The sequence below is a fragment of the Octopus sinensis genome, linkage group LG19, assembly GCF_006345805.1.
Source record: "Octopus sinensis linkage group LG19, ASM634580v1, whole genome shotgun sequence".
Lineage (NCBI taxonomy): Eukaryota > Metazoa > Mollusca > Cephalopoda > Octopoda > Octopodidae > Octopus > Octopus sinensis.
Genome location: NC_043015.1, coordinates 44807223 through 44819021, shown reverse-complemented (window position 1 = coordinate 44819021; position 11799 = coordinate 44807223).

The window sequence follows — 11799 nt, the reverse complement described above, 5'->3', positions numbered from 1 at the left end:
ATAGAGCGTTGGTTGTTTGAAATCCTAATCGTGGGAAGGAAGTCTTGAAATCTCCCACACGAAAAAGAAATTGATGTACTAGAATGGATCCTGGCCAACTGCGGATGTGTGGGTAGTTTTTGTTGACCAAACTATTGAATAGCGCTAAAACAAATTCAACACAGCGAAGGCGACAAATGAAGTTACCTGGTAAGAAACAAACATTCCACAACCGGAAGTGTTACGATGATAGATCTTGCGTTGGTTTTTGACAAACAATGCTCCGGTTGTTTAATCAACGGAAATACTTAGTCATTGAATTACAGTGGAGGTGGTTGATTGTTCTGAGTACACTCTTGATATATTCCCCAGGCAGAATCAGCAAGAAACTATGTTTGATAAAAGATCGCCCTTTGAATTAGCTGGCACAGCTCATCCGACGAACTTTCTTTTTTTTTTTTCACGCTAATTTCTGTTTGCCTAGTTTCACTTTCAAGAATCGAGCCGACTTGAGGGGGCTACGAAAGAAGGAGCTTTCCCAAGGTGACACACACATACATGGAGCGTATTGCATGAATCAAGTGTATGTTGATCATAGAACAGATGAACAGTCATTGTAATTGCTCCCTCGAGACCAGCAATTTTAAGGGGAAGATTTATTCGATTATATCGACCGGAGTACCCATCTGGTACTTATTTTATCGATCTCCGAAAGGATGAACGGCGAAGCCGACCTTGGCAGAATTTTAACTCCGAATGTAAAGAACTAAGGAAAATGCCGCTAAGCATTTTGTCCGAGCGCTAAGGATTTTACTAGGTCACCGACTTAACAACAACAACAACAACAATAACAATGATAATGATAATGATAATAATAATAATAATAATAATAATAATAATAATAATAATAATAATAATGACGATAATAATAATAATAATAATAATAATAATAATAATAATAATAATAATAATGATAATAATAACAACAATAATGATAATAATAATAATAATAATAATAATAATAATAATAATATAATAATAATAATAGTAATAATAATAATCACAGACACGACAGAGTTGGGACCTACATACACTGGAAGCTATGCCAACACTATGGAATAACAATAGAAAAAAGATGGTATAGGCACACCCCAGAAAAGGTCACAGAAAACGAGAAAGCAACCATACTATGGGATATGCCTATACACGCAGATAGAGAAATTAAGGCCAATTGGCCAGATATAGTTGTCAGAGATCATGAAGAAAAAAATGTTTTCTAATTGATGTATCAATACCAGCAGATGACAACGTTTCTCTAAAAGAAATGGAGAAACTTTCAAAATGCAAAGACCTGGAAATAGAGGTAACTCGAATGTGGAATCTAAAAACAGAAACAATTCCTATCACAGTAGGCGCATTAGGTATGATAAAAAAATATTCAAACACATTCATAACAAAAACACCAGGACTTACAAATATATACAACACACAGAAAACAGCACTACTGGGCACTGCACACATCCTACGCAAAACACTTTCAATACAGTAACCATCAGAGCATCACAGCAAACCACAGCACATACCCAAGGCCCACAGAGCTGCGCTCGGTAGTGAAGTGAAAGCATGCTATAAAAGTAAAACTACTGAATAATAATAATAATAATAATGATATAATAATAATAATAATAATAATAATAATAATAATAATAATAATAATAATAATAATGATAAGAGCACTCAGAGAGCACAAACCTCTGCCAATGCAACACCGACGTCCTCTCAACGATTAGCCAGAGATGATTTTTAAAATGAGAATATCTGAAGTAAACTCGACTGTTCTCACAAACGAGAATACTAAAAATGAATCGGACCGTTCTCAAAATTTAAGTAAAAAAACAGGAAAAATAATCCAGAATCCTTGTCTGGATCCTTGTACCGGATCGACCCCAACATCTAATCAGTTCGTGCCAGTCACGAGGCCAAACATCCCTGAAAGTTTCATCCGAATCCACCCAGCGATTCTTGAGATATCTTGTCCACAGACAAACAAACAAACAAACACGACTGAAAACAATACCTCCACCTTTGATAAGGCGGAGGTAATAATAAACAAGTAACTGGAGAATATGTGGTGATGGAGAAGAAACGATTAAATCATATTGTCTCTGGCTCCCTGTTCTGGCTAAGAAAGAATATATTCACAGACACGACAGAGTTGGGACCTTTATACACTGGAAGTTATGTCAACGCTATGGAATAACAACAGAAAAAAGATGGTACAGGCACATCCCAGAAAAGGTCACAGAAAATGAGAAAACAACCATACACTGGGATATGCCAATACACACAGATAGAGAAAAAATCCAGGCTAATAGGGATCACCAAGAAAAAAAAACTTTCTAATCGATGTATCAATACCAACCAATGACAACGTTTCTCTAAAGGAAACGGATAAAATTTCAAAATACAAAAAACTGGAAATAGAGGTAACGCGAATGTGGAGCCTAAAAACAAAAACAATTCCTAATATAGTAAGCGCATTAGGTATGATAAAACATTCAGACCAATACATAACAAAAATACCAGGACTTACAAGTATAATATAACATACAGAACATTGCACTACTGGGCACCGCACACATCCTACGTGAAACACTTTCAATACAGTGAAAATAAGAGCACCACAACAGACCACAGTACATACACTAGGTACACAGAGCTGCACTCTGTAGTGTAGTGAAAGCACGCGATAAAAATAAGACTACTGAATAATAATAATCTTTTCTACTCTAGGCACAAGGCCCGAAATTTGAACTCAGAACGTAAAGGCAGACGAAATACCCCTAAGCATTTTTGTCCAATGTGCTAACGTTTCTGTCAACTCACTGCCGTGAATAATAGCAATAATAATAATATTAATAATAATAATAATAATAATAATAATAATAATAATAATAATAATAATAATGATGATGATGATGATGATGATGATAAAGAGGATGATGGTGGTGGCGATGATGATGATGATGATGATGTGAGACCTCTGACAGCAAGCTGCTGTCCGCTCTCACAGGATCTACCAGAACATATAAGACCGAGCATTCTGAAAACTAAAACAATAATAATAATAATAATGATCTCATTTATTTGCCACCAGAGTGGATGAGAGGGGGTGCAATACAAAGTCAGACACAAAATGTAAGGATTTACACATAATGAAGTCATAAAAGGATAATGCAAAAACAAAGGGTAAGTATACTCGGTATAGAATGAAAAGGAAGGGAATTATACATGGTATACAAAATTAAAAAAGAAAAAAAGGGGTGATGATAGAGATGTAGACCTCCTGATACAGGATGACCTTTAAGGATGATCGAGGAATCCCACAGTCTAAGATCTCCCAGAAAACCAAGAACAAGTGCCCCTTCCAATTCCCTTTCTCCAACTCACAGGACTACACTTAGGTACCATATACTCTTGCCATTTTCCCAACTTTCACCCACCTTTCAATAACCTTACTTGAGGACAGCACTTCCCTCTCTACCATCAATAACCTTACTTGAGGACAGCACTTCCCTCTCCACCATCAATAACCTTACTTGAGAACAGCACTTCCCTCTCCACCATCAATAACTTTACTTGAGGACAGCACTTCCCTCTCCACCATCAATAACTTTACTTGAGGACAGCACTTCCCTCTCCACCATCAATAACCTTACTTGAGGACAGCACTTCCCTCTCTACCATCAATAACCTTACTTGAGGACAGCACTTCCCTCTCCACCATCAATAACCTTACTTGAGGACAGCACTTCCCTCTCCACCATCAATAACTTTACTTGAGGACAGCACTTCCCTCTCCACCATCAATAACCTTACTTGAGGACAGCACTTCCCTCTCCACCATCAATAACTTTACTTGAGGACAGCACTTCCCTCTCCACCATCAATAACCTTACTTGAGGACAGCACTTCCCTCTCCACCATCAATAACCTTACTTGAGGACAGCACTTCCTTCTCCACCATCAATAACCTTACTTGAGAAGAGCACTTCCCTCTCCACCATCAATAACCTTACTTGAAGACAGTACTTCCCTCTCCATCCTCAATTTTCTTTGGAAGTGAAACTTGAAAAAGTCAATGAGACCTCTACCAAAGAGGAAAGTATCTGTCCTCATACCTTTCAGCCTCTTTCGTCTCAGCCACCAGGCAAAGGAAAACTGCCTTGCCTGTCTGATTAAAGGAGGGTGGTAGGACAATTACCACCATGGGCTCGACCGACAGACAAGGCCGTCCCACACGCAACAGCAGCTGTTCGACATAACCCCACAAGTCAGCAATGCCCGGACACTGAACGAGTGCTTGCAAAACGATTTCGTCACTCTGCGTACACGTCGACCAAGCCAATCTGACAACACATCCGTGCCTGTACAGTTTATCTTGAACCGATAGCGCCCCCACCACGGTAGCACTGCCAGGCCAAGGACATCTGGAAATTATCCATGATAGTACTCGACTGGAAAGTCCTCCGGAACAGACAAGCCAGTTCATTTTCGTCGGCGCCCAGAATCTCCCCGAGAACACCATCGCACTTCATCGCCACTAATCCTTTATAAATTTCTAAAGCAGAACATTCACCGATCCCATTGCCCGACTGGTTTCAAATTTTGGCACAAGGCCTGAAAGTTTGTAGGAGAGGACAAGTCGAGTATATTGACCCCAGTATTCAACTGCTACCTATTTTATCGATCCCGAAAGGATGGAAGGCAAAGTCGACCTCGGCGGAATTTCAACACAAAACATAAAGCCGAAGGAAGTACTGCCAATTATTTTGTCCAAGTGCTAAGCGTTCTGCCAGCTCAATGCTTCACTTATAATAATAATAATAATAATATAATAATAATAATAATAATAATAATAATAATAATAATAATCCTTTCTACTATAAGCACAAGGCCTGAAAGTATGTGGGAGCGGGTAAGTCGATTACGTTGACCCCAGTACTTCACTGGTACTTATTTCATCGACCCCGCAAGTATGAGATGCAAAGTCAACCTCGGTGGAATTTAAACACGGAACGTAAAACGGAAAGAAATAGCTATTTCTTTACTAAACACAGAGAGTACAACCAAAGAAAGACAAAAGGATTAAGTCGATTACATCGACCCCAGTGCGTAACTGGTACTTAATTTATCGACCCCGAAAGGATGAAAGGCAAAGTCGACCTCGGCGGAATTTGAACCTAAAACGTAAAGACTGGCGAAATACCTGTTTCTTTACTACCCACGAGGGGCTAAACACAGAGAGGACAAACAAGGACAGACAAACGGATTAAGTCGATTATATCGACCCCAGTGCGTAACTGGTACTTAATTTATCGATCCCGAAAGGATGAAAGGCAAAATCGACCTCGGCGGAATTTAAACACGGAACGTAAAACGGAAAGAAATACCGCTAAGTGTTTGGTCTGAGCGCTAAGAAATCAGCCAGCTCACCGCCTAACTAATAATAATAATAATAATAATAACGCCATGGATCGGATCTAGTCTGCATTAAAATTAGTTGCAGAATGAGGGAAGCGGGGAGTGGCAGGATGTAATATAAATGGAAAAACTAAAAATTCTCTAATGAGACGGATAATACAAATTTACTGTCTTCATACGCAAACATTAAGGTTGCGAGTTTCATGACTGTTAAGCGTTATATTAGAAGTACAGGTACCACACTACCTTATCGGTTAATGAAGTGTTTGCAACAGGGAGCCATTGCAACGTTACACATTGTAGAAAACAGAACGAAACTTGGCGGTGGAACGCTGTTTGATGACAGAGTTGTCTCGTGCAGACTTCGCTCTCCCACCGCCCCGGCAATAGGCTAGACAGTCGAACATGGAAGACTATATTAATAGCTTCCATGATGCGATGCAAAACTTAATATTAGATAGTGAGCGTTAGCGGAAACTGGAACCAGTCACCATGGTCAAACTATTTCCTGATTGCTGAAAGAAACCTGATGTTAATAAAAAATACATAAATAAAAAAAAAAGACAAAATAAAGCTGTAAATCGAGCGATAACGACATAATCATTAACACAACGTTATTCCCATGATCCTCGGCTGTTATAAAACGGCAATAGCCAAAACCATTAAAAACCACTTCGTGTAGAAAAGATGGCCGAGATGGTTTGGAGACGTCGATCGAACTTGGAATTTTATTGTTCCAAACGAAATATAAACGATTAATAAGGAAATATGAGAACGCTTTGATAAGATAAAGATAAAAAAAAACAAAAACTAGAGAATAGTTGCGTTATATCTTTAAAAGAAAACATGTTTTTTTCTGTTTTTGATATAAATGTTTGTTTTGGTGATTTTATATTATTAAATCAGTAGATTTGTGGAAACGCTAAAGCGGCTGACAAAATACCTTGCGGTATTTAGTCGTGGGTCTTTATGTTTTGAGTTCAAATTTCATCGAGGTCGACTTTGCCTTTCATTCTTTCGGGGTCGATTAAATAAGTACCAGTTACGCACTGGGATCGATATAATCGACTTAATCCGTTTGTCTGTTCTTGTTTGTTCCCTTTGTGTTTAGCCCCTTGTGGGCAGTAAAGAAATAGGTATTTAGTTCTGGATCTTTATGTTTTGAGTTAAAACTTCATCGAGGTCGACTTTGCCTTTCATCCTTTCGGGGTCGATAAATTAAGTACCAGTTTCGCACTGGGGTCGATCTAATCGACTATCCCCCACTCCCTACACAACTCACCAAAAATTTCAGGGCTTGTGCGTAGAGTAGAAAAGTTTTGTGGAATTGCTAAATCGGCTAACAAAATACCTTGTGGTATTTAGTCCTGGATCTTTACGCTCTGAGTTCAAATTCCATCGTGGTCGACTTTGCCTTTTATCCTTCCGGGGTCGATAAAATAAGTACCAGTTGAGCACTGGAGTTAATGTAATTGACTTAATCTCCCTCAAAGTCGCTGACAGTGAGCAAATTCAAAAACAATTATACAGTTGATTGGCGGAATCGTTGGAGGTGGGCAGACAAAATACCTAGCATGTTATTCAGTTCTGGGTCTTTACATTCTGAGTTCAAATATTATTGAGGTCTTTTTGGGGTCGGTAAAATTAAAAAAAGAAAACAAAAAAACAGTCAAATACTAGAGTCGATTCCATTGTTTAATCCCTCCTTTGTATCTTTGAAGTGATTTTTATTGTAATAGATTGATAGAATCGCGGAAGCGTCTAATAAGATACTGTGCTATATTTGTGAGTTCAACACAAAAATAAATATTGGTTTCAAATTTTGGTACGAGGCCAGCAAGTTTGGGGGATGGGGTAAGTCGATTACATCGACCACCAGTACTCAATCGGTACTTATTTCATCGATCTCGAAAGGATGAAAGGCAAAGTCGAACTCTGCGAAATTTGAACTCAGAACATAAAGACGGATGAATATTCTTTTCTACTCTAGGCACAAGGCCCGACATTTTTTTTGTTTTTGGGGGGTGGGGGTGGGGCAGTCGATTAGATCGATCCCAGTACGCAAATGGGACTCAGAACGTAAAGACAAAAGATATACCTATTTCTTTACTACCCACAAGGGACTAAACACAGAGGGGACAAACAAGGACAGACACACGGATTAAGTCGATTATATCGACCCCAGTGCGTAACTGGTACTTATTTAATCGACCCCGAAAGGATGAATGGCAAAGACGACCTCAACGGAATTTGAACACCGAACGTAGCGGCAAACGAAATACCGCTAAGCATTTCGCCCAGCGCGCTAACGTTTCTGCTAGCTCGCAGAATGAAATATTAGCCATGCGAAGACTGGGTTTCTAGTTTCGTTTGTGCTATATCCATGTAATAACTGTTTCTAATTTAGGCACAAAACCAGCAAATTTGAAGGCATTTTCCACGATGCTCTAATGAGGCTAGCAAACCCACCATCAAGTTGACACTAAATTTAGTGTCAGCTAAACTCTAGAACAGTGGTTATCAACAATGTTTTGCCTATGGAACCCCTTTAGTTTCTATTTTACTTTATTGGACCTCCACAGTTATTCAATGTATAAATAAAAATCTTACTGTATTTTTAAAATTAGATTTTATTAGGAAATGAACAAAAAAATTGTGTATTGTAGCAGTATAACTAATTTATTGCACGTAGATTTTAACAATAAAATCTTATATGGACGTCCAAGGGCCATATGGACCTCAGGTGAGAACCATTGCTCTTGGATAAATATAATAAAAAAAGGATCTTTTCGGTTTGAACGGCAGTTTTTAAAATAATTTCTATGTAACTAAAAAATTTTAAACTTCGTATACTGGTAGAATGTATTTATAAAACATCTTTTCTCTTGGCTTTATTGAGAAAATTCTATAGTTTGTAAGATATTTGTTGTTTTTTTTCTTCAATTTCTGCAATTTCAACCAATCAGTGACGTCTATTGAGGTAAAAAACATTCTGTACCGTATGAATATGTCCCTCGTTTAAGAAACAGATTGGGTTTATTTACATTTGTGAGGAAAAAAAGATACCCTTCTCCCCACCCCTAACCCTAACCCTAACTAACTCTAATCCTAAAACAGATTGAAATGCAATAGATCGATACTAGGGTCATAATTATGGGTGACAATTTCATATGACACCGCTAGAAATAACTGCCGTTCAAACCGAAAAGATCCTAAAAATTTCTCCAGTCGTAGAAATAGGAGCAATAATTGTATTTATACAATGTACTATAGGTCTCTGAATACATATACTGGTATAACGTCTCTTTCTCTCTCTCTCTCTCTCTCTCTCTCTCTCTCTCTCACCCTCTCCCTCTCTGTACACACACACACACGTGTGTGTGTATGTATGTATGTAGGTAGGTAAACACACACCTTTTTAAAGCCCCCAAAATCTCGAACTGTCACTCAGAGTTTCACATTACCTCTTGTGAAGATTTGTTTCGGCTTTAATAAAAAGCATATTACTCTACCTTTAGTATCTGAGTACTATTTTTTACACCTTGTTTTGCAATTATGTGCTTACCTGTATACATACATATGTATGCGCACACATACATAACTTGTAATTCTTCACAATGTTATTGCTGTTTTGCCCTCATTAGGATCAGGCAGGTTTATATTGAAAGGCAATCCAGTTCTGACCACAACGCCTTTTCCCCAGGCCCAGTGCTCTTCCAAAACCACATTATCTAAGGTATTCTAGCCGGTAGAGTAGGTGATTTGATGAAGATTTGACTGCCGTTTTTAGCAGGTGGAATGGTTGCATTGAAATTCTCTCCCCTTTGTTGAAAAATGTTTCAGCACTTGGAACTCTTAGACACACACACACACACACACACACACACACACACATGTACACAACACTCACCCACTTCAACACACATACATACTCAGTACTACTGGAATTGCCAGAATCATGTAGGTGGGAAACGTGTTTGAGGGCCCAGAAGAAGATACGCGGTTCCAGACCATTCTATCACAGGTTATTTTGGGACATCACTCGCTGTCGTTTACACACTTGTCCTATAAAAAAAACAAAAAACTAGGGAGGCGCAATGGCCCAGTGGTTAGGGCAGCGGACTCGCGGTCGGAGGATCGCGGTTTCGATTCCCAGACCGGGCGTTGTGTGTGTTTATTGAGCGAAAACACCTAAACGCTTCACAAGGCTCCGGCAGGGGGTGATGGCGACCCCTGTTGTACTCTTTTGCCACAACTTTCTCTCACTCTCGTTTCCTGTTTCTTGAGTAACGCTGCGATGGACTGGCGTCCCGTCCAGCTGGGGGGAACACATACGCCACAGAAACCGGGAAACCGGGTCCATGAGGCTGGCTAAGCTTGAAAAGAGCAAAAGAAAAAGAAGAAAATTAAATAGACGAATAAATAAATAAATATTCATCCTGTACTCTGATGACGTCTCTTACTTCTTGTATTAGTTGATCATTTAGCCCCGGGTCATCACAAATCGAGCAGACCTATGGTCCAGATCATTCGAACTTTGATCATCCAGTCTTTTTGCAAATCAAGGCCAACGTTGCGTCCTTCCAGCTTCAAGATGGTAGCGGGTCTAATTTGAAGCAAGCTGGTTGACATTTCTAGCAGGTCATATGGCCACCTACAGGATCCGCCAGGACTCGTTAATGTCTTGTGTAAGACCATTGTGGTAGTTTGTGCTTAGTTCTTTTGACGTCACTTCCGGATGTCTAACACTCGTCTGATTTCTGTTGCAATATTTCGACGAATTAGTAAAATTAATTATTTTACTAGGCACTTCCTAATTAGAGGTATTCATCAAAGAGTGTTTAGCTGCAATTATCCTAATGAAGGGGAGACGGGAATATCCATCTTCAAGAGAAGTTAAAATTGTTCGGTTTTTGCTTCTCAGTTGTTTTTCTTGTGGTCAACTCCGTTGGTCATTGGTTTTATTCTTCTCTTCTGTCTTACTCGTGATCTTTTCGGATTTTCTTTAATTCGCTTCCCTTCGTTTTCGTCTATTTTTCTCTCCCCCCTTCTTCTTGTACACAACACACACATTCTGGATCCATATCATTATCAATCATCTATCTATCTCCCTATCTATCTATCTATCTATCTATCTATCTATCTATTATCTATCTAATCTAATCTATCTATCTATTTCTTTCTATCTATCTATGATCATCTATCTATCTATCTATCTTCTATCTATTATCTATCTATCTATCTATCTATCTATCATCTATCTATCTGTCTGTCTGTCTGCTGTGTGTGTGTCTGTCTGTCTGTTGTATCTATCATCTATCTGTTTATCTATCGATCTATCTAATCTAATCTATCTATATATCTGGTTATTCATCTATCTGTTTATCTATCTATCTATCTGTCTGTCTGTCTGTCTGCCTGTCTGCTTGTCTGTCTGTCTGTCTATCTATCTGTCTGTCTATCTCACCCGCTTCTCTTTCCCTCCCGCACCCTCTCTCTTTATACACACATACGCACACATATATCTTTTGCATACAGTTATATGTATATCTGTAACTGGTGAGTTTATAAACCACATCTTACGTTTATCATACTCTTTCATATATATATAGTAAAAAAAAATAAATGCGCCCTTTTAAAGCCTAGCCAGGCTCATGGGCCCGGTTTCCCGGTTTTATGGTTGTAGTGTCCTCAGCTGGACGGGACGCCAGTCATCGCAGCGTTACTCATTTTTGCAGCTGAGTGACTGGAGCAACGTGAAAGAAAGTTTTGCTCAAGGACACAACGAATCGCCCGGTCAGAATCGAAACCACAATTTATGATCATGATGCTGCACTCCTAACCACAAGCCACGAGCCTCCACACACACACACACACACACGTATTTATATATATATATATATATATATATATATATTATATATATATTATATTGAGAGAGAGACAGACAGACAGACAGACAGACAGACAGATAGCTAGCTAATTAGATAGATATGTAGATCTTTCTGATAGTCGCCTATCGCTGCCTGTTGCACTCTGTTCTTTTACTTCGATCATAGTTCGATTAGTGCACCAATAACTGATTTCTAACATAGGAACAAAACCTCAGCTTGTGGAGACAGCATTCCTTTATATCGACCCCATTATTAAACAATAATTTAATTCTTCGACCTTAGAAAAAAAAAAAAAAGAAAAAGAAAAGGTAAAGGTGATTTCGGTAGGGTTTGAACTCAGAACGTAGAGTACCCTAACGAACCTACCAATTCACCAATAACTACCATCTTAAATGGCATATAAAACATATCCCTTCACCCGATGTCTCAAAACATTACCACA